Below are 27939 nucleotides of genomic sequence, written 5' to 3'. Positions count from 1 at the left end.
ACATACTTTTCTCCTCTAATTAGGCTGGAATCATCCAAAAACAACCAATAAAATGTCGAAATGAAAAAACTGCTTCGCGAACATCATGCATTAAACAAACAAAATTTGCGTCACATACAAGGTGTCTACGCTTAGCGCATCACCTTGTGTGGTACCCAACGTTACTACAAAAGCCTTAGTTTTCGGACGATCTTAGTTCGACGCCTAGATATAGGTGCTGGTGGATCATCCCTTTCCTGCTTTGTCTAGACGTATTTAGTCGTTGAGAGAACTGGCGGCCTCTTTTGGCATCAAGAATGCACATGCAAGGCACGTGGCTTCAGTTTTAGTGGAAATATTTTTTGCCCTTTTGATAAAACCGCACAAGCGTACACCATCTCGAACCCCTGTGTATTCCATACACAACACTCTTCCTTCAACCCGTAATTCGATCTCTACTCTTATCTCATCGTGCTTATTTCTCTTTTTCTATCTTACTCTATCTCTACAATTTATTGGGATTCAAACCCTCATTTGATTTTTTTGACGATGTTCTTCAGATTAGGGTCTATCGAGCCTTTTGGTTCGAATCTAATTGTAACTAGTAAATATCACCCACTTCTCTGTATGGTCCACATTCTCTCTCCTTAATAAACAATTCATAAAAAGTGTACCAACTTCTATGTTTAATTATGATTTAATACAACTAAAGTGCTACACATGATTTCTTCTTAATACTTGTGCCAAAAAGAAATAGACACTCTATTTAGGGACAATAAAAGTATATACCAATCATAAATTATTATATCAACATTAAAGATATTTTATAACACCTTTCTGGATCGATTTATTTGCTGTTAGTAATACGTGAAACTTTTTTCGTCTCAAGAAACATTAAAATATATATAAATTTTAATTTAGACGTACTAGAATATCAATGACTTGGGGCTTGTTCTCTTCAGCATAAAACAGCTGAACTGAATTGAACTAAACTAATTGGAGCTGAACTGAACTGATTGGAGCTGAACTGAACTGAATTGAACTGAACTGAACTGAATTGAATTGAATTAAATTGAATTAAATTCAATGTAATAAATATATAAATAATATTTAAACAATAATAATATGAGTATTAAATAATTATTATAATGATAAGTAATAATAATGAATAATAATAATAATAGTATTTTGGATATTTTTAAATGATAGTTATAAATAAATAGTATTAATAATCATAAATTAATAACAATAATAATAATAATTAATGATAATAATGATAATTAATAATAACTTTTTTATATTATTTGTATTAATATATTAATACTTGATGATGATATATAATAACAATAATACTAAGAAGTAAATTAATATTATTATTTAAATAATTAGATTTAATAATATAATAATATTTAGTAATAAATATAATGATTAGGTTGGACCGCAAAAATTACATCATAAACCGTCTTGATGCGATTTGATTGGTTTATATTCTAACAAAACGTGGGTTTATTTGTGCTTTGACCTAAACCATATTTCTCCTAATAATAATAGTAATAATAATGAGTAAATATATAATAAACCAAATAATATATAGAAACAACAACAAAATATATATAATAATAATAATACTTAATAGTAATGATATAAAAATAAATAATGATAATAATAATAATAATAATAATAATAATAATAATGAGTAAAATAAATTATACCAACATAATAATAATATTTAACAAAATGGTTATAAAAGAATGAAGCTGAACTGAACTGAACTGAACTGAGCTGAACTGAACTGAACTGATTGGAGCTGAACTGAACTGAACTCAACTGAAAATAAGTTGGGAAGAACAGGCCCTTGGTGCAATGACACATCTTATTGTATACATTCATATGAACCAAATCCGACACTATGAATATCTTTCTCATATAGTTTGATTTCTCCATCCCTCCACTTCCCAAACAAAAACACAAGATAGAACACGCCCATTTCGATATTCCATCTTTCTTCAAAAATGAAGAAAAAAAATATTAAGCCACTAAATAAAGAAATTAAATAAAAATCATCGTATAATGAAACCTCAAAAGCTTTCAATAAGATTCACTGGTGGGAAGCTTATTTCTAACCTCATAAAAACTTATTCCAAGTTTTTGTCATCTTCACCAGCTATAGGATTTATAGGAAACAACAATTGAAGTGCATAACTCATTATTAGGCTACTTTGTAAAGAAAAAGAGTTAAACTTTGTGAGAGATTTTAGTGGAAATTGAGAAGCCATTTTTGAGAGAAGAAGACGGAGAAGAGGCAGAGAACTTAGTTAGGAGGCAAAGAAAGTTGGAGATCAAGATAGAGAAAGTTATGGGTGTAGTAATTTTCACAAGAAAAATTGCAAAATTGTGGCTTTGAGATTCTACCAAAATGTTTACAAGAAAATTGTAATATTTGATATCAAAATTTTAATAATCAGCTTTTTGAAAAAAAAAGTTGAATGAATGGAGTTTATAATAACTTATTGTGTACCAAAACCCATATGATATAGCCATTTTTCATTTGATATAGTCAGTTTTCTTTTGATATAATTACCTTTAGATAGTAATTTTATGTATAATATAGTCAATATAGTCAGTTTTTGAATGATAAAGTAGTTTTTTTTTTCAAATATTAGTCAGTTTTTATGTGATAAAGTTAGTTTGGGTGCATATTATATCTTTTGAAAACTGATTGTATCTATATCTATATTATATCTATTTATATAAGTATATAAGAAGAAAAATGCAAACTATGAAACAATTTCCAATATTTTAACTTGGTGAATTTTCAAAAGGTTTAGCTTTATCCTGTAATGCTTAACTTCATATCTTTCTCTACCTCAACAATTTTGGAGACATAAATACATAGATATAATTTATATGGAAAATATCGAACATAAACTGACCTAAATATGTAGAAGTAAGAGGAAGTATTGTAGTTTCGTACTTACAAGTTATAAGGACAATCAAACTAACAGCATTAATGTTTTGCTATTATATTTATATCATAAAAGGGTGAAAGTTGTGTAAGCATACTATAAAATATTGTAAGCAAATCATACAATATTATAGCCACAAGCATAATTTCACATATTAAAGCAAACAAAAAATACCACAAAGAGAACACCACTTTCTCAACTTATAGCCTTTTACAATTATTATCACCCTTATTCTAGGTATTTTGAGAAAGTTCTAGATCATCTATGCGATGTACCAAATTCATAAACCCGACAGCCGACACACCAACGAACCCGACACCTGAATCCTCGAACACAGGTGCGATTAGAGCGCCGACAGGATTCCCCATCGACTTTGCTCCACCGACGAACGCCTTAATCCTTGAATAGAGACTGACGATCCCCCCTCAAAAAAGACACCGACGAACGCCTGAATCCTGAAATAGAGACCGACGAACGCTTGAATCCTCGAACAGAATTCCGGTGGGGTAGGGTTCACAGTTGCGAAAAACCGATGGGATGGGGATCACAGTTGTGAAAATCTGGTGGGTGGGGGTCACAGGTGCAAAAATCTGGTGGGGTGGGGGTGGGGGCGGGCGAGGTTGAGGGGGGGGGGTGGTAGGCTGGCGAGGTTGCGGCTGGGGTGGTGGGGTGGGTGAGGTTGAGGGGGTGGGAGTGGTAGGTTGGTGAGGTTGCGGCTGGGGTGGGAGAGGTTGAGGGGGTGGGGATGGAGGTGGGCGAGGTTGAGGGGGTGGGGATGGAGGTGGGCGAGGTTGAGGGGGTGGTGGCCTGGCGAGGTTGCGGCTGGGGTGGTGGGCTGGTGGGCTGGTGGGGCTGGGGTTGTTGGGGGTGGTGGGATGGGGGTGGGTGATGGGCTGGTGGGTTTTTAGGGTTAATTAGGTTTTTAGGGTTTGTTATTGTTTTCAGGGTTATTTAGGATTTAGGGTTAGGGTAGTTAATTAGGATTAGGAGGGGATTAGAGCCTAATGACTAACGGAAGTCTAACACCGTTAGTCAAAAGGGTAAGTTGATGTATTTTTTGAAATGTGAGGGGTATATGATGAATTTGGAAAGTTGAAAGGGTATACGGTGCAAAAAAAAATTTGTAAGAGGTATATGGTGAAAAACCGTAAAAAAAATTAAAGAGGAAACGCATATAAATTTTAGAATGGAAAAATTAGACTACTATAAATAAAGAACACACATGCATGTACAACTTTCTTAAAGCGCTATATTGGAAATTTGGAATAATTAGTTGAGTCATATTGTTTTCTGGACTGAAGTGGATAAAGTATTTCCTCTTTGAATTTATTAATTTATATTTAGCACATAATCGAAATTATTAAATGTGTCATTACTTTTATGTTTATATATAATAGTTTATTAATTATTTATAAAATTTGATACCATGATTCTACTTTAGTTGGCCATATTAAGTGTATCAGTAAAAGTGGATTGAAAATTTTGATATGTGTGATAAAGATCGCGGGATCTCGAGTGTAATTATGTAACCACTAATGTATTGTACAGTAAGTATTTCAAAATGTGTAATCAATACTCACGAGTCTTGATATTAATCTACATGAATATTAATTTATTTACTTATCTGTGTTATTTATTTAATCTAATTGGATCCATTCTTATTGTTCGTGAATTGATCTTTTTGTTTACATGAATTACACCATTTCAACGTTTCAAATTCCGTACTATGTGATTGATGAAAAAATTTAAGAAAATATATCTACATAAAACTTCCCACGCAGTTTTGCAAGGGTATAAAACCTAGTTACTATCTAAAGCAAAATTCTAAATCTTACGTGGCAAGCTCACAATCACAAATCAATTTTAGAGCGTTGAAAATTAATAACTCTCCAATAGGGTGTCTACGTGGCAATAACAATTATAATTGAAAAGATTATGGTTGTGCAGTGATTTATGCTTATAATTTTGGCAAGTATTATCATCAAATCACTATTTACATAATCAGCGCTTAATCATTGCCATATTAGATTAATTCAATTAATACAAAATACGTCACTTATGGAAAGGATTTTAAAATATCAATCAACCTTGCTTTATTTTTGAATTTTAAATTGTCAATCAACCTTATTTTTTGGTAGATTGATTTGGAGAGATTGACAATCAATAATCACCTCAAAATTAGGCACTAATTAGGGCTCTTAAATCGACTTTCACATTCATATAAAAGGTGGTGTAATTAGCTTCATCTGTATCCATTTCAAATGTTATATCTTTCAAAAAAAATATGAAGGAAGTTTCCTGTCGATTCAAGCATCATCTGCAAGAATAATCACGACATATTAGTTTTTGGTATGAATTCGTCGGCAAATTTAAACTGAAGCTACACCAAACTCTTTCAGTTTTAAGAAAGATCTCAAGCACAAAATAGTTCTGATTTATCACATATAATATTGTAACCAATTTAAGTTTCTTAGTAGTGGATAAAGGATAATATTTGATCCTATAGATGAGTTTTTATTTTTATTAATCGTATGATGCAATAATCAGCAAACCTCTTCATCAAACAATAAATAATGAGAATTTGCCTTTTTAATTGATTATTTAGCAATATTTGAATCTATTTGATAGAAACACCATGCGTTATATTATATGTTTTTTATTTACTTTATTATACCACAAATGTAAGGATTAGAAAGTGAGTTATTTCTTGATATTGAAAATATGAGATTTATTTAGCATCGGGATTTGGACAATCAGTAATAGGGTACTAAAAGAACAATTAGAAAGTCACAATAACCATTGCAAAACTTTTAAGCAAAAAAAAATTGACATAATTTTTAAGGTTTTGAAATGATTATTGTGAATTTCTAATTGTTCTTTTAGTACCCTATTACTGATTATCCAAAACCCGATGCTAAATAAATCTCATATTTCCAATATCAAGAAATAACTCAATTTCCTGTTTAATTATTTTTTTAAATTACATTTTCTTCAACCTAAATACCCCATATCTAATATCTTTCAATGTAAAATAAGATATACCCCATCTCTGATCTCTCTCTAGCCTACATGTTTTCTATCTTAAAAGTTATACTCTCTAGCCCCTTAATTCGAAACACTCCACCACCATCACTGGAATCAAGTCATCAACGCTAGCGTTGCCACCGTCAACCGCCAATTTCATTACTGTGAAGAAAATGTTACCAACATCAAAGAAATTGAAGGTAATTACTTTGAGTGGCACATGTAAAAAAAATTATGTTCTATTTCAGTGTCTCCTCTTCTGATTCTTTATGTAGCGTTACTCACTTCATGGTGTATTTATGTTGAACTTTTGTTATTCCTTGAAATTTTGTATGGCTTAGAAATAAAGAATTTGGACTGGTCTGTTATTTGTTGCAGATTGAAGACTTGCCCATAATAATAGATGTGTTGACACCAAAGGAACATCATGATTTGTAACCTTATACATTATCAATGGGATTTTGAAAAGAAATTGACAATAGCAAATTTATGTGTAAAGTTTGAGTTTTTGAGTGCAAATTTTGAGTCTCAATTAACATGAATCATTTTGGTGAGTTAACATGAATCATTTTTTGGATTTTTCCTTATTTTTCAAACAAATGATTTGCATTCCAATATTAGTAACAAATACCTTCTTTCATTTTCGTTGCAATTGGTCGCTACTTCTGATTGTAAATGGTACTCCGCTTCTCTTTTCTCCAAATCTAGAGAAAAAAAAAACAATGTTAGACTCAAAAATTGGATTATAAATAAATTCAATTTTTGTATGCTTTGTAATTACCTGGATTTAGGTTCTTGTGTGATTTTTTTCTTGTTTTGCAGGTAATTAAAGGGATTATTAGCTATTATAGAAGGGGAGGAATAGGAAGAACATGAACCACAGAAACTGCGAGAACTGTCGTGGTTTAAAGTTGATTTTTTGTGAGCTGGTGCAGTTTGTCGTTCACTTTGTTGGTGATCACTGGTCAGTTAACTATTGCAGTTTGTTATGGATCCCTTCTCCTTTTTTTCTTAAGTTAATATCTATATTGATCATTATTTTCCTTTTCTTAAGCATTGGTAGTTTTTTTTTAGGTTGAGGGTATAATTTGGTTTTTAATTTTTGGTGTCCTGCTCCTCTTGACATATATAATAGATATATTAGATAGAAAACTTATATGTTCAATTACTTTTTTTGTTATAACATCGTTGCATATGAACATGATTTTATTTGACAAACTTTTTAAGCAATACATCACATAAATTATTACTAAGATATAATTATGTAATTTTTTAAGGTGAAGATTAGATATAATTATGCAAGTATTTAACTTCAAAAATGATTTTCGCACGCATAGCGTGCCTATAAGACTAGTAGATTAAGTAGGAATGGATGTAGTATTACGCTAAAAGGAATCTAAATACTTATTAGATTAATGTTACATGAATTACTAACAAAAATAACAAAAATTTTACCTTTGATGACCCAAATTTTATATTATTGTAGTCAAAGTTGATAATGTAAAATTCTGATTTCACCAAGTACTTTTAGTCGGATTTTTCAGCTTTATATAGACGGATGGTGATATTTTTTAGCCTCCTATCTTAGACAAGTTTTTTTGCTTATATAATTATAGATAGTTTAAACTGATGTACTAATTAAGATCTTGATTGTGTGAAATGTTTTTGGCTTTGTATAAGTAGACAACATAATTAAAATGTGTGTTTTAGCATTATATGCTAATTAATATGGACTTTCTATTTTTTCACCTAAAAAGGTTATCCATTATATTTCAAACTAACCATAAAGTTGAGAGGAACATCTCTTCTTCTTTACAAAAGTTTAACAAATAAACTCAAATTAGTTTCAATATATACAATTAATATTCAGAACTCGACATTAAATAACCAATTTTTTTTAAAAGGTATTAGTAGTTGATTATAATTTTTAAAAGGTATCTTCTATTTTATATAAATAACTATAAACCAAATATTATAAAATTTTCAAAAATAAAAGTATAATGTGGGAAGATAAATTTTTCAAAATACGACGTTTATTAGACCTTCAATATTTACATTCCATATATATATATTTATGCTACTTTACCTTTTTTGTATTCAATACAAATAAGCACTTTGAAATTAGAAAGGAAGTCCCAAGTCATATATGTTCTTGCCATAATATAGAAAGGAAAAGTGAAATAATATAATTATTTGGAAGTTGATTTTGTTTGATTTCTATTGTGTGTAACTTACCGTAGTATAGTATAGATTGTGATCTAAATTATTCTATCACTTTGCACAGGATATCATTAAATACGAAAAACAACTATTCTGTACAACATCTATAACAAACTACAAGTAAAAGATTATGAAATATTGAAAAATAGAAGTACAATTTGCGAAGAGAATTACCTCGGAAAATCTTGAATTAATAATTCATAAATCGTTTACAATTGACGTAACAAAAAGATTATTGAACTTACAATAGTCATAATGTACTACCTTCAAATTAACAATTGGAGATGCAAATAAGACTTAATCGTGTTGGAAGAAGCACGAGAAAGATCAACATGTGACTATTAGTGCATGTAGATTGTTGCTTCATATTTGCCGGAAAGTTGGGTTGGCAATTTGACAAGCGTAATAAATCTAGAGAGAAACTATTTTGTTTGGGGGTTTTATTTGGCAAATAAATTTTTGGTTTTCACAAAATGTAATTCGGGTCTTTTGAAGATAAATTCCAATATCAATTATAAAATTTCAATTTGATGGCATGATTTGTTGACACATTTGGGTAGGAGCAATTGTGGGTGGTTTGTTGTAGAAGCCAAGTTGTTGAGAATGGAGTATGAAGGGTGAGTAAGTAGTATATCGTGGGAGGAGGAAATATGTTGGGGTGTGTTAGAAGAGGAGAAAGCTTGGATAATATTTTGGAGAGATATAACAATTTGATAAATGGTTTTAAAAATTTAAATAAAAGAACAACCAAAATAGTACCCTACACAATATATATGGCCCTATCGTTGGTGATAAGAAAGGGCCTCCAGCAAAGGTGATGTGGTATCTTTCGATTATACTAGGATTCAAGCGCATGTTTTCAATCAAGAAATATGCTAAGAGCTTGAGGTGGCATGTAGAGAGAAGAAAAAAGGACCGTTTTCTCAAACATCTGGTTGATGCTCCCGAGTGTAAAGGTATCAATCGTATGCATAAGACCTTTGGTGTCGAGGATAGAAATTTGAGGCTTGGCCTATATACAGATGGGATAAAGCTATTTCGCACTCTTAGTTCTCAACATAGTACATGGCTGGTTCTTCTAGTTATATACAACTTCCTCCTTGGTTATGCATGAAACGCAAGTACATCATGTTGTCGATTCTTATTTCAGGGACGAAACAGCCTGGAAACGACATAGATGTCTACCTCCAACCACTTGTTGATGATTTGAGAAAAATGTGGGATGAAGGAGTTTATGTGTATGATGCACATGCTGATGAGGTATTCAGACCTCTCCCACCTGCCCTCCCCCTTGACGACCTCCCCCAACCCCCTGCCCTGCCCCCTTGCTGCCCCCCACCCCTGCAAACCTCCCCCACCCCCTGCCCCCACCCCCTTGCTGCATCCCATCCCCTTCCCTCCCCCTTGCTGCCCCACCCCTGCAAACCTCCCCACCCCTGCCCTCCCCCCTTGCTGCCCCCACCCCTGCAGACCTCCCCTACTCCTGCCCCCCTTGCTGCCCCACCCCTGCAGACCTCCCCTACCCCTTGCCCCCTTGCTACCCCACCCCTGCAAACCTCCCCCACCCCTGCCCTCCCTCTTGCTGCCCCCACCCCTGCAGACCTCCCTCACCCCTTGCCCTTCCCCCTTGCTGCCACCATCCCTGCAGACCTCCCCCACCCCCTGCGCTCCCACCTTTTGCTCCTCTAGCACCCTCCTCTCCTTGTTGCCCCACTCCCCTTGCTGCCCCCCTCCCCTTGCACAATCGCTCTCATTGACTTGCACAATCCCCCCTCCCATTGCACTCTCACTCTCATTCACTCGCTCTCATTTAAAACTAACACTTGTTTTTCTATAATCTATGCGGATGGGGCTTAAGCAGAAAGAGATTAGCGGCGAGTTCACTCCAGAAGCCAACAAAAGATGCTCTTTACGAGACTTTGGGAAAGGACCAAAATGGACGTAAGAGGGGTTTTGGCGGTATTCGTCTGGGTGTGACAAAAGCCTAGAGTAAAGATTCTTCCACAATCACAAGGTCACACTCTAATGCTTCCGCCCCACATGATATGGAAGCCATGGCACAAGCTCTTCGGGAGAAGCTTACGGAGGAAATTACAGAGAAGGTGACGGATAAACTCACGGCAAGTTTCAACGCGGTCCTTACAGAGTATGGTTTACCGACGATACGTCAACTTAAACTGGATCGTCCTTTGGAGGATAAAGCTAGCCATCCTAACACACAAAAATCAGCACCATCTATACTTGAGTTAGAGGGAACTACTAGTCTTCTTATAACTTCAAAAACTAAGTCATTATATAAACTAACCTCAATTCATATACTTTTGAAGGAAGAAATGCCTTGCCAGCTTTTACTAGATGTAAAAGATGAGGGTTTGATTGTGGTGGCTGAAGGAAATGCCCAACCACGAAGTGAACGAGCAACATTCCATCATCAGTCTGTGGACAATGATCACTTGGCGGTTAGTGTGGTCTCGATCACTCCTGGTTAAGAAGAATTTTCTCTCCCATTGCCTGACCCGTCGACAGATACAAATGTATTGACCGACGCTCGTGGTGGTTATGTGCTCTGGCCATCTGCATTGGCGAGGTTTTCAGACGAGGTAAAATGAAGCAACTAAAGTATTCAATCATATTGATCTATTTAATTTATATCTATTAAGTATTAACTAAGTAAGTTGAGTGTTTTTTGGTTTCAATCAATCAGTTTTGGAGCGAATAAAGAAGCCAACGAAAGCAAGGCGGACTCACCTCCTCTAGAAAAGGTGAAGGAAAAGGAGGGTTCAAGCAAGCCAAAGAAGACGATTTCGGGGGAAGGAACACAAGTCTCCAAAGGTTCAAGTCGCCACCAAACCCTCCTAAACCTACTTGGATCGAATCATCAATGCTTCAAGGTCTCACTAAGGCATGCTCATGGCTATACGCAGATATGCGTGATATGCCGGATGATACACCTTTGGAAGTTAAGTTGAGTACCACGGAATTCAACTACCACGAGGAAGCGTCGACATGGGTGTCCATGGATGATGTGAAAGAGGTCCTTTGCGGAGATATGCTGAATATTTCGTTAATTTAAGCATTCATGAGCTATAACATCGGTACTTATGAAATATATGAACTTTATTTGCAATATCTAATAATATATCTATGTTATGTATATGGTTGTGCTTGAATTGAAGATTACTCCAAGAGTCTCCTTGTCGACACGATCAGTTTGGGTGGTTATGTCCAGATTTCGTCCGAGCTGACAATTGTTTGCAAAACACAGCTGAGGTTAAGGAGTATATTTGGCTATGTCTCCAAACAGCTAAACGTGCACAACATAAGTTCATATTTATCCCTTGTTTTGAAGAGTATAGTTCTTAACCTTATCCAATTTTAACATTTAATAATTATTATACAATACAAGTATGTACTCACATGATTTCTTCCTAACTTGATTTTGTGATTTTAGTACCCATTGGTCGCTTCTTGTGATTTCTCCTTCAAACAACACAATATATCAGTTTGATTTTGCAGCTCAACATCCACCCCGATCCTTACTCCTCAAATCATGCATAAATAGGTATATTTATTATTAGCTCCAACATGTTTCACTAATTTCTTCCTTTGTCCGCTTCTCACATGAAACTAAGATAACTACAACTGCTTGAAGAAGGTTGAGAGAACAGGAAGAGTTCCTCAGTGGAAAGCAATGAAGGTAATTCATATTATTTTTCTACTTCTTTCTTTTACAAAAGACAAAGATGTATGTTTCTTACATGATTTTTTAATGTAATTCTATTATTAGTGTGCTCAACAACCCGGGGGAACAGAGTGTGGTTACTATGTGTTGAGGTTAATGTTCGATATGGCCTCAAATTGCAAGGAAGTTGATATTGAGCAGGTATTATACATGACAACCCATTTTCACCTTTTTGGACCTATTTTGGCCTTTCAAGTTCAAATTAAATATTTTTCCACATTTAGCCACATGTTAGGACATATATACTACTAATAGCAACATATATAACCATTAGAGTCAAGGAAAACCATTTCTCATGCTTTGAAACCCAATTTGGGTAAATGAAGGTCATTTAGGACCGATATTAGACTTTCATGTTCATTTTCCTTAAATTTTCACATTTAGCCACATGTTAAGACATATATAGTACTAATAGCTACGTATATAACCATTAGAGTTAAGAAAAACCATTTCTCATGCTTTGAAACCCAATTTGGATAAATGAAGGTCATTTAGGGCCGATATTAGACTTTCATGTTCATTGTCCTAAATTCTCACATTTAGCAACATGTTAACACATATATAGTACTAATAGCTACATATATAACCATTAGAGTCAAGAAAAACCATTTCTTATGCTTTGAAACCCAATTTGGGTAAATGAAGGTCATTTAGGGCCGATATTAGACTTTCGTGTTCATTTTCCTCAAATTCTCACATTTAGCCACATGTTAAGACATATATAGTACTAATAGCTACATATATAACCATTAGAGTCAAGAAAAACCATTTATTATGCTTTGAAACCCAATTTGGGTAAATGAAGGTCATTTAGGGCCAATATTAGACTTTCATGCTCATTTTCCTTAAATGCTCGCATTTAGTCACATGTTAAGACATATATAGTACTAATAGCAACATATATAACCATTAGAGTCAAGAAATACCATTACTCATGCTTTGAAATCCATTTTGGGTAAGTAAATGTCATTTCGGGCCGGCTTTTTATTTTCATGCTCATTTTCCTTAAATTCTCGCATTTAGTCACAAGTTAGGACATATATAGTACTAATAACAACATATTTAACCACTAGAGTCAAGTTAAATTATTTTTCATGCTTTGAAACCCAATTTGGTAAGTGAAGGCCATTTCAGGCCGATTTTTGACTTCTTAGCTCAACTTTCATTAACCTCCCGCACTTAGTCTCATTATTGACTTCTTATGTGTGTTTCCTCATTATTGTTTTTATAATGTGTTCATCAAGGGAAAGCCAATGGAGGATTCTTTCACCACCTCCGAGATAAACGAGGTTCGGGATTTGCTAGCACGCTACCTTACCGACATTTGCATGTGAGGATGATGTCGCGGCTTTGAGCTTCTTTGTTAGGATTATGTTACTAGCTACACTCACTTCATATGTTTATTTTTTATTTTAGTACTTATTTATAACTTCATTTGTAGTATATTATTAATATTATATATAATAATACCATTTTGAGTACTTTATACGACGCGTGCGTGAGATGTTTATATATATATATATTAAAAAACTGATGTAGTTTTCCACATAAACCGCATCAGATTATGATTTCTGATGCGGTTTTGGACCGCATCAGAATTTGTTACACACCTGCTGCGAGCCCACCTGATGCGGACCAAAACATCATCTGAAAGGCCAGTTTTGACCGCATCAGGTGAGGTTTTTTGCACTAGTGAATTGTTAACTCCTTGCTAATTAAGATAAGCTCATTAATAATTTACAAAAAATCAAATGAAAAATGGAACTAAAGAAAATGGTAGCTTTTGATTTATTGACGATATATTATTTACGAACAAGCATTCAGGCTTTGCGACGGTATAGAGGACTATAATTTCATAGGAAAATAGAAAAAAGAATATTCGAGAGTTATAGGTAAGAAAATGAAAAAAAGTGTAACACCCCAAATTTCTCTGAAATTTTCGCGCGTTAATTATTACTATTGCGTATTAAATTATATTTTACTAATGTATTTTCCGATAACTATACATATATATTTTTACATCTACATTTTAGTTCGTTAATATTTTTACATATATTTATATATTTATAACGTTTTCTAAGTGTAGCATTGTTAGTAAACGTACAATGCTTGTACTTGCGTCAGCTATGTTAAACGGGCAATGTAGCGCTCGTGTTTGTGCAAAGTGTAAAATGTGATTGTTTTTTGAGATCGTATTTATATTACGTTAATAATTATAATTTTTAATTCTAAAAAAGTACTTATATATAATTATTTTAAACAATTTACTTTGTTTTTGAAATGTACATTGTACTAGCCTTTACGCGCTTTGTGTTACTTGACTTAGGGGGGGACCGAAAATTCTGATTTTTATTGGGTTTATGAAGAGTCTTGGACAACTATATTAATCACTTGTAACGTCAAGCCAATCAAGAGTCACCTCTTCACTCACCCTCTTTTACCACCCCTTTAATCCCCCTCACTTCACCTCATCTTTGACTGAAAATAAAATCAGAAAAATCACTCCCTTCCACTCTTCCATTCACACGCCTAATACAAAGAAAAAGGAAGAGGAAAAGTTCTTTACATCCTCCACATTTCTCACACAAAAATCAGTTCCGATTACTTATTTTCAAGCTATTTTTGCACCGGTTTTCAAGCACTTGTTGAGTTCGTTGTGATTGTGTTCGTAGGACATGAAGGTGGTGATAGTTCACAAGGCGTTTAGACTACGATCGAAGCGTTTTACTAAATTCCTCTCGAAGAATAAGGTAACTAGCGTTATTCTAGTTCGATAGAAAATAGATTTTTGAACTTAGGTTGTTAGAATCGCGTTAGAGAACTTAGAATCATGCTAGGTGGAACTTAGGTGATTGTATGCTCGTAGTTGAACATAGTATCATGGATGTTGGTGGTACTTTTCATATGTTGGACATGTTGTTAGGGTCACATTATTAGTCTCGATAATTCGTTGGTGAATTTGATTTTTTTTTGTGGTTGTATTGAGTTAGAATAACTTTGATTATTTAATTGAGATTGAGTATTTGGTTGTTGTTGATGATATTTGGCCCCATGATTAGGATGTTAGTGTTGTAATTGGTATGGTTTTGGGTTGGTTTGGATGTTTGTGATCGGACCTAAGTATTTTGGACAAGGCAAGGGCGTGCGAGCACAGCCCGCAAGCCATGAACTACAGCAGCTCGCGACTCGCGACGGCTAGAGGTCGCGACTCGCGACAGTCGCGCACCTCTCGACGAGGGCCTGTTTTTTCTTGGTTGCGTATTTTGATTAAATTCCTATTTTGCTTACAACATATTTAAATGTTGTTGGATGGGTTTATGTATGTATGTTAAGCATGTTTGAGTACGCTTGGGTTGGTTTGAGCTATTATGTTAAGGGTATGTACCCTACTTTGTTGGGTAGCCTATGTTTGTTTGGTTTGGAGTGTGTTAAGAGCCTATACCTTGTCGCGTATACTCATGTTTGAACCTTGTTGGTTGGTTGGACTTAAATTGCATGTATACCTTGCCCTGTAAACATTTGAATGTTGGATGTGATGGATTTTGCTTGCATACCTCGTCGTCTATACATTTGAATGTTAGTTTAGATGGATTTTTGCTTGTGTACCTTGTCGTGTATTCATTTGAATGTTGGATTAGATGGATTTTGTGTATACCTTGTCGTGTATACATTGTACTTGGTTGGGTTTGATTGATCCTACGGACGACATTATACTAGGAATTTGGATTTGATTATCCTAAGGGCGGTATGGTCCTAGGAATTTGTTACTTAACCTTGGGCGGCATGGTCCTAGGAAAGTGGATGACATGGGTGAAAAAGAGGATAACATAGATGCAACATGTTACCAATAATAGAAAAAGCAACAATGTGTAGATTACATAAAAGCATACCAAAAATAAAAGTGTCTAGATTAAAAGAAACGAAAAGAATATTAAATAAGCATTATTTGTATTATGGTGATGTTTGAAGTGTTAATTAATTGGATCAAATAAAGAAAACCAAATATATAAATGTAACAATGAGATACAAAAAGACATATGCTAAATTCCTTATTATGAACATCTTAAAAGGTAATCCTTGATTGTGAAAATTGTTCAGATTTAGTTTACAATTTTACATGATTTTATAATGCAAAATCAAGGATTACCATTTTTGTTAAGGATATTTATATATATAGGGGGATCAAGGTTAAAATCATGATCTTCTTCTTCATTGTATTTAAGCTAGTAATCAATCATAGTGCGCCACTAGTAGAATAAATGCTACTTGCTGCGGTAAACAAGTGGCATATTGCTGCGGTTTTGGGCGCGCAGGAATTAAGGGCGCAACAATAGGTTATAATTATATTGATGCGGTTTTTAACCGCCGCAATAGAGCAACATATGTTTTTCTATTAAAAAATGAAACATATTGCTGCAGTTTTTCGCCCAAAACCGCAGCAACAGGTATTTTTTTATTAAATAATGAAACATATTGATGCGGTTTTTTGCCCAAAACCGCAGCAATAGGTATGGGTACAAATAAATTTTTTTTTTTTTTTTTTTTTTTTCCATCAAATTTAAAAAGTAAAAGTGTGTAGAAACATAATAAAAACTACAAAAAGATCCAGCTAATACGGCAACAATCCAAAAATGAGTTCTTAAAACTAATAACTACATGATTAGGACCATAAAGATTAAAAATCAAAACAATGGGTTTATGTTTCAAATACACCTCTAACCCCTTGCAGGGTCGATGGGTTTATGTAAGACATATCTCCACTACATGTTCCTGCATTTATCCAACACTATTATGGTACCACTCTATTAGTGCAAGAGAGGATAACATCAATAAAAATCTAATTACATCAATATTACAAAAGAATAAAATGTAAAATGAAAAAGAGAAATTAAAAAAAAAAATTACTGGATAACTAATAAATACAAATAATATACATAAAAATTAGAAACTAAAAATAGAAATCTTAAAACGAAAAAAAAAAGTCAGACACGAAAAAAACAGAAGATAAAAACGAAAAAAAGAAAAAGAAAATTCTGAAACAAAAAAACGAAAAAAAACGAAAAAAGATAGAGAAGTTGCTTCGTCGGAGGTCGTCGGGTGTGAGACGAACAGAGTTCATCGTTGAACCCACAGGGTTCATCGTCGAAGTTCGTCGGGTGTGAGATAGGCAACTTTGAATATCCATCGCAAAATGAAGGACGAGCGAGACGACGACGAGACGAAAGACGAACAGACGACGAGTGAGCGAGCTACGTCGGCGAGAAGATGAAGGACGAGCGAGCAACGTCGGCGAGAAGATGAAGGACGAGCGAGCGACGTCGGCGGGAAGATGAAGGGCGAGCGACGTCGGTGGTTGAGAGAGGCGTGAGACAACTGGTGAGAGAGGAGAGAGAGGAGAGAGGCTAACTGGAGAGAGGCGTGATAATCTGTTGAGGGGTAATGGGAGATGGGCTTTAACCTAGCATCTTTATATATTTTGTACAGACCTATTGCTGCGGTTTTTTTTAAAAAACCGCAGTAATATATTAAAATAATATTTATTTATATTATTTAAGTATATTGCTGCGGTTTTTGCCAGAAACCGCAGCAATATATTTAGTTAAATAGTAAAAAGATTTAAAAAAGTTTCCGTTGAAATGATATTGATGCGGTTTTCTGCCAAAACCGCAGCAATATGATTTTTTTTTAAAATTTTCTTATTTTTATGTGATATATTGCTGCGTATGAGTAAAACCGCATCAATATCACCGCAGCAAATAGCATTTATTCAACTAGTGCGCGCCAAGTTGAGAAGGAATTTAATGTTGGCAGAAGAGTCACAATTGTGGAAAACATTAACGAATCTTTTGGTTAGTGGTCATCGATGGTAATAATGGTAATGATTATATTACCACTTGGGGATGTGGATGCTAATGAAATTTATAAAAGAAAAATTAATGTTCTGAAATAAAGTTCCAATATCATGTGTATTGACATTATAATTAAATTTACACTAAACTCTGAAGCTGCTAAACCAATGGAAGTGACATGACATAGTTACTGAGGAGGGGTATGCATCGGAAAAATGAAAAGGCTTCCTTTGCATTCCTCCCATTTAAGATCGAATGAGGGTAATTTGGGTATTTTTTCGTTTTTTCAAGAGAAAAGGCTAGATTTGAATTATAATCATAAATAATTTGGAAAATTATTTAAGTTTTAGGGGATAAATATAATATAATGATTAATTTGTTATTGGAAACAAGTTAATAGTTTATGTTATAATTTTCTACAAAGTAAAAAAACTATTTGTGACCATACATCAGATTGGTATTGGACAAGAAAGAGAGATATTATCTATCCAACATAGTTTTATCAACAACATTAGCTAATTGTCTAGCATTATATGTCAAAAGAGGGATTATAAGCATTCAAAATTAGTTGGTTTTACTCCCAATAAATGAACATTAAATTTGGTTGTTTTTTCACTTTTTGGTTTTTTAGAGAGAGATAAATTGAAAGGACGAACATGTTTTTTATGAGATGTTCATAGACAAAGAGAGTGAAACTGTTTTGAAAGAATTGGATAAAGTTATTAAATTCGTAAAGCTGTTATTTTGTCTATGCAGTTTTGTTTTTACTTTTTCTTATATAGAAGGACAACTAGAAAATATAAATCACACGCAGAACTTAAAAAACACACATAGATATATAATACGCTATTATGTATTTATATGTTATATATTAGTTTAATTAATATCAAAACTTGTTTTGGCTTGATATATAGTTTAAAATTCTACTTTCAAATTTTTTTTTGTGTTCTTCCGGATTGCTTTTAAGAAGAAATAAAGGATTAAGGATTGACGGTGGACCAATTGTGTCATTTAGTGTAATTTTTGGAAGGCATAAAGTAAAGTGGGAAGTACAAAAGTATCACACCCATAAATGAAACTACGAGGAATAAAAGCAACAAGGGAAAAATTATATTTATCAAACTATTATCACTCTAATCCATTATGCAGTTCAAAAGTATAAAAATATCAGAATTTGACAATAAATGAATATACAAAATGGGAGTATAGCACTAAATACGCTGAAGAAAGACTGACATTAACACAAAACAATAATCTTTTAAGGGTTTACAATATAACACGAAAATAAAAAACGCTAAACTAACTAATTTTATATTGTAACTAGTAACGTAAAATAAGGATTTTGAAATTTTGTATTGCAACGAGTAGATAACTATTCGGTTTGAAATTTTGTTCATTCACTAGTGGAAAAAAACGGAAGAGCTGCGGTCAAAACAGGCCTAAGGGCTGCGTTTTTGGCCAGTAGCCCTTCACTAAAAGTGAAGGGCTGCATTTTAGGCCCAAAACCGCATCCCTTCCATATATTGGAAGGGCTGCGGTTTTCGGCCTAAAATGCAGCCCTTCTTTTTACAAAGGGTTGCGATTTTTACCATAACCATTTTTTGGCAATTTTTTACTCCTAAATATATCAAGAAATTTACAACATGAAAAATCAAAAAATGAATCAGCAAACAAACAAAACAAAATTATTATTAACAATCAACAAGAACATCAAATTACAATTTACAGTAAAAAAAAAAAGGAATGAACGAAATTATATATCAACAAGAACGAACGAAAATAAAAAATATGAAATTACATATCAAGAATAGTCGAAATTTACAGTAACAAAAATGAAAGAAAATGAAAAAAAACGAAAATGAAAAAAAATAATGAAAATGAAAAAACAAACGAAAATGAAAAGCAGTAGCATCCACAAAGCACCGCAGTGGTATCATCGGAGTTTCGCGTCCGACTCGCTTTCTCTCTCCTCTATTCGTGGGTGAGTTGCCTCGAATTCCCCTTCCTAACTCGCGTTGTTTCTCTCTCCGTCGCTTCTGCTTTTGCGGCCGCGCGATAAAGTTGTTGTTGGTGTTGTTGGTGGTGCTCCTCGACGGGATCACTAGTATTCTCTTTCTCTCTCCTCTTTCTGCGTCTGTTGATGTTGTCGTTAGCTGGTGCATCATCTTTCTCTCTTCAATTTGGTGGTGGTGCAACCACCTGTCTTGGAGGTTTGCCTAGGTACTTTCCCCTTTTCCTGTGTTGTGAGATGATGTTGTCGTTGCTATTATTGTTGTGAGATGATGATCGGCATGGTGATGCAGCAGTGGACAAGGGAGGGTGAGAGAGAAGGGAGGAGGGTGAGAGAGAAGAGGGAGAACGAAGGAGGCGTGTGTGAGAGAGAAGAGGGCATTGAGTTTTAATTTGTGAGAAACCATTAAGGCCCTTACAATTTCTTTTAAATTAAAGTCATTTTTTTTAAACAAAACCCATAAAGGGCTGCGGTTTTCGGCTAACCGTAACCCTTCACTAAAAGGGCTGCGGTTTTTGCATTGACCTCAGCCCTTCGTTTATGAAGGGCTGCGGATTTTGGGCTAACCGCAGCCCTTTCGTTTTTTTCCCCTAGTGATTATCCTTATCATAACTAAATTTAGGATGATATCTAAATTATTTATCTAAACAAGAGACTAAATATCATCGTATGGGTACTATATACTCATTGTCAATTTTATAGATGGTGAAAATGATCTTATATCAGCTATAGTGGAAAATATTATTTTGGCCACTTAGAGAATCATTTAGAGGAACCTAAGTAATTTCTAAGGAAAAATGCAACTTAGAAGTGGATATTGCAAATATTGCAATTTTCAAAGTATTTTAATACATAATTGTAAAACTTTAAATCACAAGATACTATTCATACAATGATTTAGGAAAAACATCATAAAATCTTAAATTTATGGAACAAAATTTTCCATGCAATTTACACGGGTCTAATAGCAAACTAAAATTTACACTTATGTATATACTTATTTTTTATATTATCTATTTGATAGATGAACGAGTTAAATATTTTCACCCTGGTTTTAGAAAAAATAACATCAAATCTTAAATTCATAAAATAAAATACTTCCCACATGATGCATTGGTGGTGCAAGAAGGCAGAGTCTGCCATAAGTCATTGTTGAAGCCGGTGTATGATCGAGTGTTATTGGTGGTGCAAATTTTGATTTTATCTGAGACTCTATGGGAAACAATAGGCATAGCAAAGACTATTTATCAACTCTTTTTAGTGATATAGGTGGGTCATGTGATCCACCACGACATTAACTACATCAGCTACTTAACACACGGATTATAAGTCTGTTTCTAAAATAATGTCAAAACACGATTATGAAATTTTATATCACAAGTTAATATTCACCACCATGATTTTAGGACAAACTTCTTAAAATCTTCAATTTATAAAACAAAAAATTTAATGTGCAGTTTGCACAATGCACGAGAAGTTATGTTATTTTCGGAAGCAATGTCGAAGAAAATGTATTTATCCCAAAAATGACACTAACCCCGTTTGACTCCACTACGTTTCTTATCATATTTCAGAGTGGTCCATTAATTTCCTATAGTGGTTTGTTTTGCTATATAAAAGTCAAGGACAATATTTGCCTCATGTAGGCATGTATCTTCCGAGACCTGTTTTCAACCAGATAAAATTTTATGTTGTTGTTTCTAGAGTTATGAGCAAAAAATGACTCAAGATCTTGATAAATAACACGGTTTGCGTGCAAATGCAACAAATGTAGTTTATAAGGAAGTGTTCGCAAACATATAAAATTGATTTGAAAATTTCATTTTTATATAATTTTTGTTCACCACCACTCTTACTTTATCTCTATTATATAAGCCAAGGGAGGAGGTGTGTCGTCCTCTTTTGAAGTCACTAGAATACCCTCTAATAATTTAAAACGATGCTTTCTTTTTATATACCATTAATAACTTGACAAACTAGATTGACACAATCAATTCACAAAATCAATTAGAATCTTCAACCAAAAACAGTTAGCAATATATCGTGACAAAATAATATTTCATCATACAAAGTTCAAACAATATGATTTATTAACATTTATAATTGTTAAAGAACTATACTAAAGTCGCTGAAAAGAAATTATTAAATCATCGACCAAATTTTTCAATAATGGTATTGAACAGTTAAAAATCATTCACCTTTGATTTAAAAAGATAATATCAAAAAGAACCTCAATAATTTATACATCACTACCAAAATAATTTTAGATAAAAAACACACGTCCATTTGTATATACCTACATCAGATTGTCGAGGCACGCATCGCGTGGATATGCAACTAGTATGTAATACGGGAAGTTAAATTAATATTATTATATGACTTCCTTTAAATATGTAATAAAACAATAAATACTCCCGTGCATTATATACGAGGCTTAAAGCTAGTTTATTGTACAATAAGGATCACTTTTTCTGTGCTAAATGAATCAGTTATAAAAGTGACTCGTTAAAGTAAAAAGGTACCTGTCTAAGAAAGGTAGAATTTTTTCTTAAATAGATCACTTTGATTTGAAAAGGAATCTACTTTGGCATAAAATTTAGAAATGATCTATTTTAGCTTAAATTAAATTGATGATAAATTTATTGTAAATCGGTTTTTTTTTTTATAAACATTTGATTTACTAATAGAATTTTAGCCAATATGAAAATCAAAGAGTTATTATTATAATAATGGATAAAGTAAACATTAAAAAAGTTAGTCTTGCGCAGCCAGGGGACTGTAGAGTGTGAGCCATATGAGACTAACAGCTGGAAAATGAAGAAATCGAGCTTTTGACTTTAAGCCTTTGGCCTTTTATCTTTTTTGTTTTTTGTTCCTTTTTGGGTTTGGCGGGTCAGAGGAGGCAGTTAATCGTGTAAATAAAGTCCAATATTCAAAATTGTCAATGGTGAAAAACTGTTACAACACGACAATAGATGCCACCTAAAAGAAAAACTAATAATCTAAATAATTCATCGTAACTAACTAATACTTAGTAACTTTAATTATTTCATGTCATTAAAGTATATGCTCCAGGAAGAAAGTACTCGCAAGTGACAATATTCTTTTTTCTTTTTTTAGTACTACAAACAAGTGATATATAATCCTCCTTAAGTTCTTCCATGACCCTGCGAGTTAGATATACTTTTGGGTACTGAATTTTGAATAAAATTATAGTTTACTTACTCGAGTTTCAACTTTTGCAGTTTACTCACTTAAGTTTCAACTTTTGCAGTTTGCTCACTCAAAGTACAACGGTGTTAACTTTTTTGTTAACTTCGAATTTAATATACAAAAAAACTATGTGTGGTCCAAAAAAAACGAGACTGACGATTAAACTTTATAGGTGAAAATTTAATTCCCAACAATAACTTAATCTGACTATTTATGACTCCAAAAAAATGTGTTTTTTTCTCCAAAATTCTCCAATTAATGCCCACTTCTCCTTCTTTGTAATATTCGCAAAATTTAAACTTGATTAACATTAATAATTAGTTTAAATAAATTGTTAAAAATTTATTTATTTATTTAATTACTTTTCTAATATATTTGAAACAAAATAAAATCAAGTATTTAATAAAATAAGCTAAGTTAGCATGGTGATATAACAAAAGAAAGTAGAAAAGTACTAGTTTTCGTAATAGCAAAAGAATTGAAATTTCCAAAAATGAAAAATCACCATGACCACACAATTCATCTTCTTCCTCAAGCTTTCTCTCCTTATTTTCCAAGACATTCTAGACCACTATAATTCCCAAGTTCTTCAACATTAAGTATATATTAGTTCAATGAAGTTTAATTCCTAAAATTCCCAAAAATCAGAAAGTTCCAAACACCAACTACCCACAACTCCGACCACCACCACCCGTCTTCCCCTTCCCCCATCTCGCCCAGACCCCGCGCGCACCGTCGCCGACCAGCTGCTAGCACCACCGCCTTCTCCTCCACCCATGCGCTACACTCCTCTTCTCTCTCCTCTTTTTCTCACTGCTCCCCTTCCCCCTGACTTCTCTCTCCTCCTCGGCCACACCTGGGATGATGCCTTCTCCTGATGTGCCGTTGCTCCGCCTCTTTAGCCAGCACCGACGAAGTAGTAATGGGAATAACTTTTCTATTAAATAATATTGGAACATAATTAAATTTTTGGAGCTTATATTAAATAATTTTTGATTATATAATATTGAAACAAAAATTTACTATCAAAAAAAAAGTTAAGATGGGAAGATTAATTATGTTCCCGTTTCAATCTTACAGTTTATCTTTCTATCCTCTAGATTCTTTTGCATTTCCTTATTTTAATTAAATATCAGAATGTTAGTGGGCCATGTTAACAAAAAAGTACTTTGGATGAGCAAACTGCAAAAGTTGAAACTCGGGTGAGTAAACAGCAATTTTATTCGAAGTCCAGGACCCAAAAGTATACTTAACTCATTACCCTGCAAGCTTTAAACTTTCACAAGCCTCCAATCATCAGGATTTATAAAAGCATATGTCTAGAAATTATGTTTGAACGATGCGCAAAAAAATCCTCAACAGTAAATAATAGAACATATATCCATATTGTTGTATGGTAAAAATCGACTTGTACCTGATGAGATTTAGGGACATGAGTCACATGACTAGAGTTAAGGACATGTCCTGGTTTCGTCTACATGACCAGCAAGCATGTGGCAGATCTAGCATTGACCAAGTCATAACCCGTTGAAGCAGTTGAGATAATCAAGGGGAACTCACCGTAAGTCCAAGGGATAGTTAGCTGAAATATTTGTCATGTAACAACCTATAACGGTAACTTTGGTTAGATTTTTTTATATTATAAATAGATCTTATGTAGCCAAGTATAAGGCATCAGTTCTCACTAGTTATAGTTCACTACTCTTATTGGGTATTCTTGTATTCTTAGTCCAGTACATTCACAATAATATCATATTGAGTCTTCTCATTCGTTCTTTATGCACTTAGATTTATTGCCTAACTATTATTGATAAATTGATCATCTTTGTTGAAATTTATCCAAAACAATGTGGCACCCACCGTGGGGCTTTGAGTCTAAAATGTGATCTTTCAAAATTCGTATCTTACAAAAATGCATCACAACACCATGACTGGAAACATTCCTTCCTCTATGGAAGAAATATTGAAGCGACTCAATGAAAATATCGATGTTCTCAAGAAAGAAAATCACGTCCTGCGTGGCCTAGTCCAATCCGCTGTCTTTATGGCGACTTCATCCTCTCACCACCAGGCACGCCGTAACATCGAAGCACAACCACTCTCCTAGATATGGATACTATCACCCCTCCTCGAAGTCTTCTTGCACCACAAAGTTCTTCCGTGTTTACACTAGTCATCTCGCAAACATCAGCACCCCAAGTGACGCACCCTGTTGTCACTACCGTTGTTATTCCTTTGGCTAGTGACCTCATAATGGTCGAAGATGAAACCCATCTACTTATTTCTAACCCTTTTCAAACACCCTCAACATTTCTGACCTTTGTGTTGTCGTCCCGATCCGTGTCCAATGCACCACCTCGTTCAAACTCTTCCAGAAATGTCTATGTATCCAACACTCCAAGTCGAACCTGTGTTACCTTCACATAAATTCTTCCACGTCCACAACCCCGAACTTCCTTTGACGCATTTACCAAAAATGTACCTCCGCTAAGTTAGCCTGCCGGTGTGCCTGTCACCCATAGAGTCGGCAACCTAGCCTCCCATGTCAAGTCTAACCTAACGTGCCGCCAGGGATGGACTTTCTTCAACCTTTCCTTGGTAGCATGAATGAAGCCATGGAACAGAACTTGCCCTCTTGAAAGAAATTATAGACAAAATCTCAGGGATGACCCATTCAATAGATGAGGCTAAATCAAATTGATAACATTGACACCCTAAGAGGTTCAGTGCCCAAAATATTCAACTCTATGACGGGACCACTGACCCCTGCGAGCATAAACACTAGTAGAATAATTGCTTATTGCTGCGGTTTTACCCATACGCAGCAATATATCACGTAAAAAAAAAGAAAAAATATAAAATAAAGATATTGCTGCGGTTTCGGCCAAAAACCGCAGCAATATGATATCAGCAGAAAACTTTTTGAAAAGGGTTGACTTTTTGACCAAATATATTGCTGCGGTTTTTATGCGAAACCGCAGCAATATATTAAAATAATGTTAAAAAATAATATTTTAATATATTGCTGCGGTTTTTTACAAGAACCGCAGCAATATAATTAAAAAATTTTTATAAAAACCATGCAATCATCCGCTAGAAAGCCTCTCACACGTTGTTCCCTTACTCCTCTCACCCGCCGTTTCTCAACCTTCACCCTCATTTCTCACTCTTCACCTTCACCTTCACCTTCACCTTCATTTCTCACTCTTCACCTTCATGTCTCACCCTTCTTCTTCATCTTCGACCTCTCTCTTTCATTTGATGACGAACGTGAGCGAGTGATGAATGACGAAAGCGAAGTGCGAGTGATGAATGACGAAAGCGAAGCGCGAGTACTAATGAATGACGAACGCGAAGCGAAAACTATGAATGACGAACGAGAGCGACAGGCCGGTGGTTGAGACGCAAGATCGGTTCACTAAACACCAGTATCACCGTGAATCAGAGGCCGGTTGTAGCTGCACCACCACCGTCTCGCATTAACTCAGGTAATTCTTATTTTTTTTCGCAAAATGATATCCTATATGTCAGTAATTACTTAGAAATTTATAATTTGGTGTAATTTTTTTAGGTCAGTAATTTATTGGAAATGAAGGGTTATTTATATTTTCGCAGAAAGCATAATGTTTTTTTGTTCTTCATTTTTTCGTCCTATTTTATTTCCAGGGTTTGGTAAAAATATTTGGGAGCAGTGTTTCTAGACTCTATATATATATATATATATTTTTATAATGTTTATTGTTGATTTTTCTATATTGATGTGAGAACTTATAAATGCAGGAAAAGTTCACAAGGAATTGTTGGAAGTGCATATTATGTAGCGCAAAGAAGTGCATATTTTCACTTGAAGAGCAAGAGGCGGTCGAACGCTAACAAGAATGGAGATCTGTTTTTTTTTTTCATTTATTTACTTCGTTTTTTTAGATCTAGTTTTTTTGTTTTTATTTTTGTTTTTATAGCTTCAGATTTGTTTGTTCAGTATAGTTATCTCATGTTCGTTTGTTCTTGTAATTTTTTTGTATCTCAGAATTTTTTTTCAACCGTTTCTTTTTTTTTTTGGTTTTCTTATTGTTGTTTTTTACATTGTCAAGTTTTCTTTGGTAGTTTCATTTCATTTTCTGGTGGAAGTTTTTGATTTTTTGCTATTTTTCTGAATTTTTTTAATAACAAAATGAAAAAATTTTTTTTTTTTGCTGACACCTAGACCTATTGCTGCGGTTTTCCCAAGAAACCGCAGCAATATGTTGATTTATTATTATTTAATACAGCATATTGCTGCGGTTTTCTATAGAAACCGTATTAATATACTTTAGTAATTGATAAAAAAATATACATATTGCTGCGGTTCAATCCAGAAACCGCAGCAATATGTTCAAATATTTCTGCGGTTTAAAACCGCAGCAATATATTAATTACCTATTGCTGCCCCCTTAATTGCTGCGCGGCCAAAACCGCCGTAATAGGCCACTTTTTGACCGCAGCAACTAGCATTTATTCTACTAGTGAAAGCAGTATAAGCAACGGATGATGACCATCCCTAATCCTCGTGATATGAGGAAAGCTAGCTTGTGTAAAGGATTTGGGTCCTCCTTATTTGGCCTTGCCTTAGACTGGTTGACCAATTTGCCAAATGGATGTATTACCTCGTTCGCAGAACTTCAGAACATGTTTAATCAGCCATTCGCCAGTAGTCGAGAAGTCGAAAAGCAGACCAGTAACATGTACCGCGCTGTCTTATGCTATGGAAAAAGTCTCAAAGACTACATCCATAAATTCAATAGAGACATCCCAACAGCTATCAAGACATTCAGACAAGGGCTATACAGAGATTCTGCCCTCTACAAAGATTTGACCAAGTACTCGTGCACCAAGTTTGAAGATGGATTGAACTAAGCTCTCGCTCAAGTCTGGCTAGAAGAAGACATGGACACCAGA

General features: G+C 34.1%; 1 long non-coding RNA gene across 2 annotated transcripts; it reads left to right on the top strand.

The window, feature by feature from the left end:
* Positions 1-5751: 5751 nt before the first annotated feature.
* LOC125497270 (uncharacterized) lies at positions 5752-13417 on the top strand. Of its 2 annotated transcripts, XR_007273899.2 has the most exons (5): positions 5752-6169; positions 6792-6933; positions 11822-11886; positions 11977-12072; positions 13176-13417. It is a non-coding gene; the product is annotated as an uncharacterized LOC125497270 (long non-coding RNA). The 2 variants fall into 2 exon arrangements; XR_007273900.1 differs by lacking the exons at positions 5752-6169; positions 6792-6933 and adding an exon at positions 9862-10789 and having other exon boundaries at positions 10894-11886.
* The last annotated feature ends 14522 nt before the right edge of the window (positions 13418-27939 follow it).

This window comes from Beta vulgaris, chromosome 1 (assembly GCF_026745355.1).
Source record: "Beta vulgaris subsp. vulgaris cultivar EL10 chromosome 1, EL10.2, whole genome shotgun sequence".
Classification (NCBI taxonomy): Eukaryota; Viridiplantae; Streptophyta; class Magnoliopsida; order Caryophyllales; family Amaranthaceae; genus Beta; species Beta vulgaris.
The sequence above is the reverse complement of the archived record's forward strand: the minus strand, read 5'-3'. Positions and strand labels throughout refer to the sequence as shown.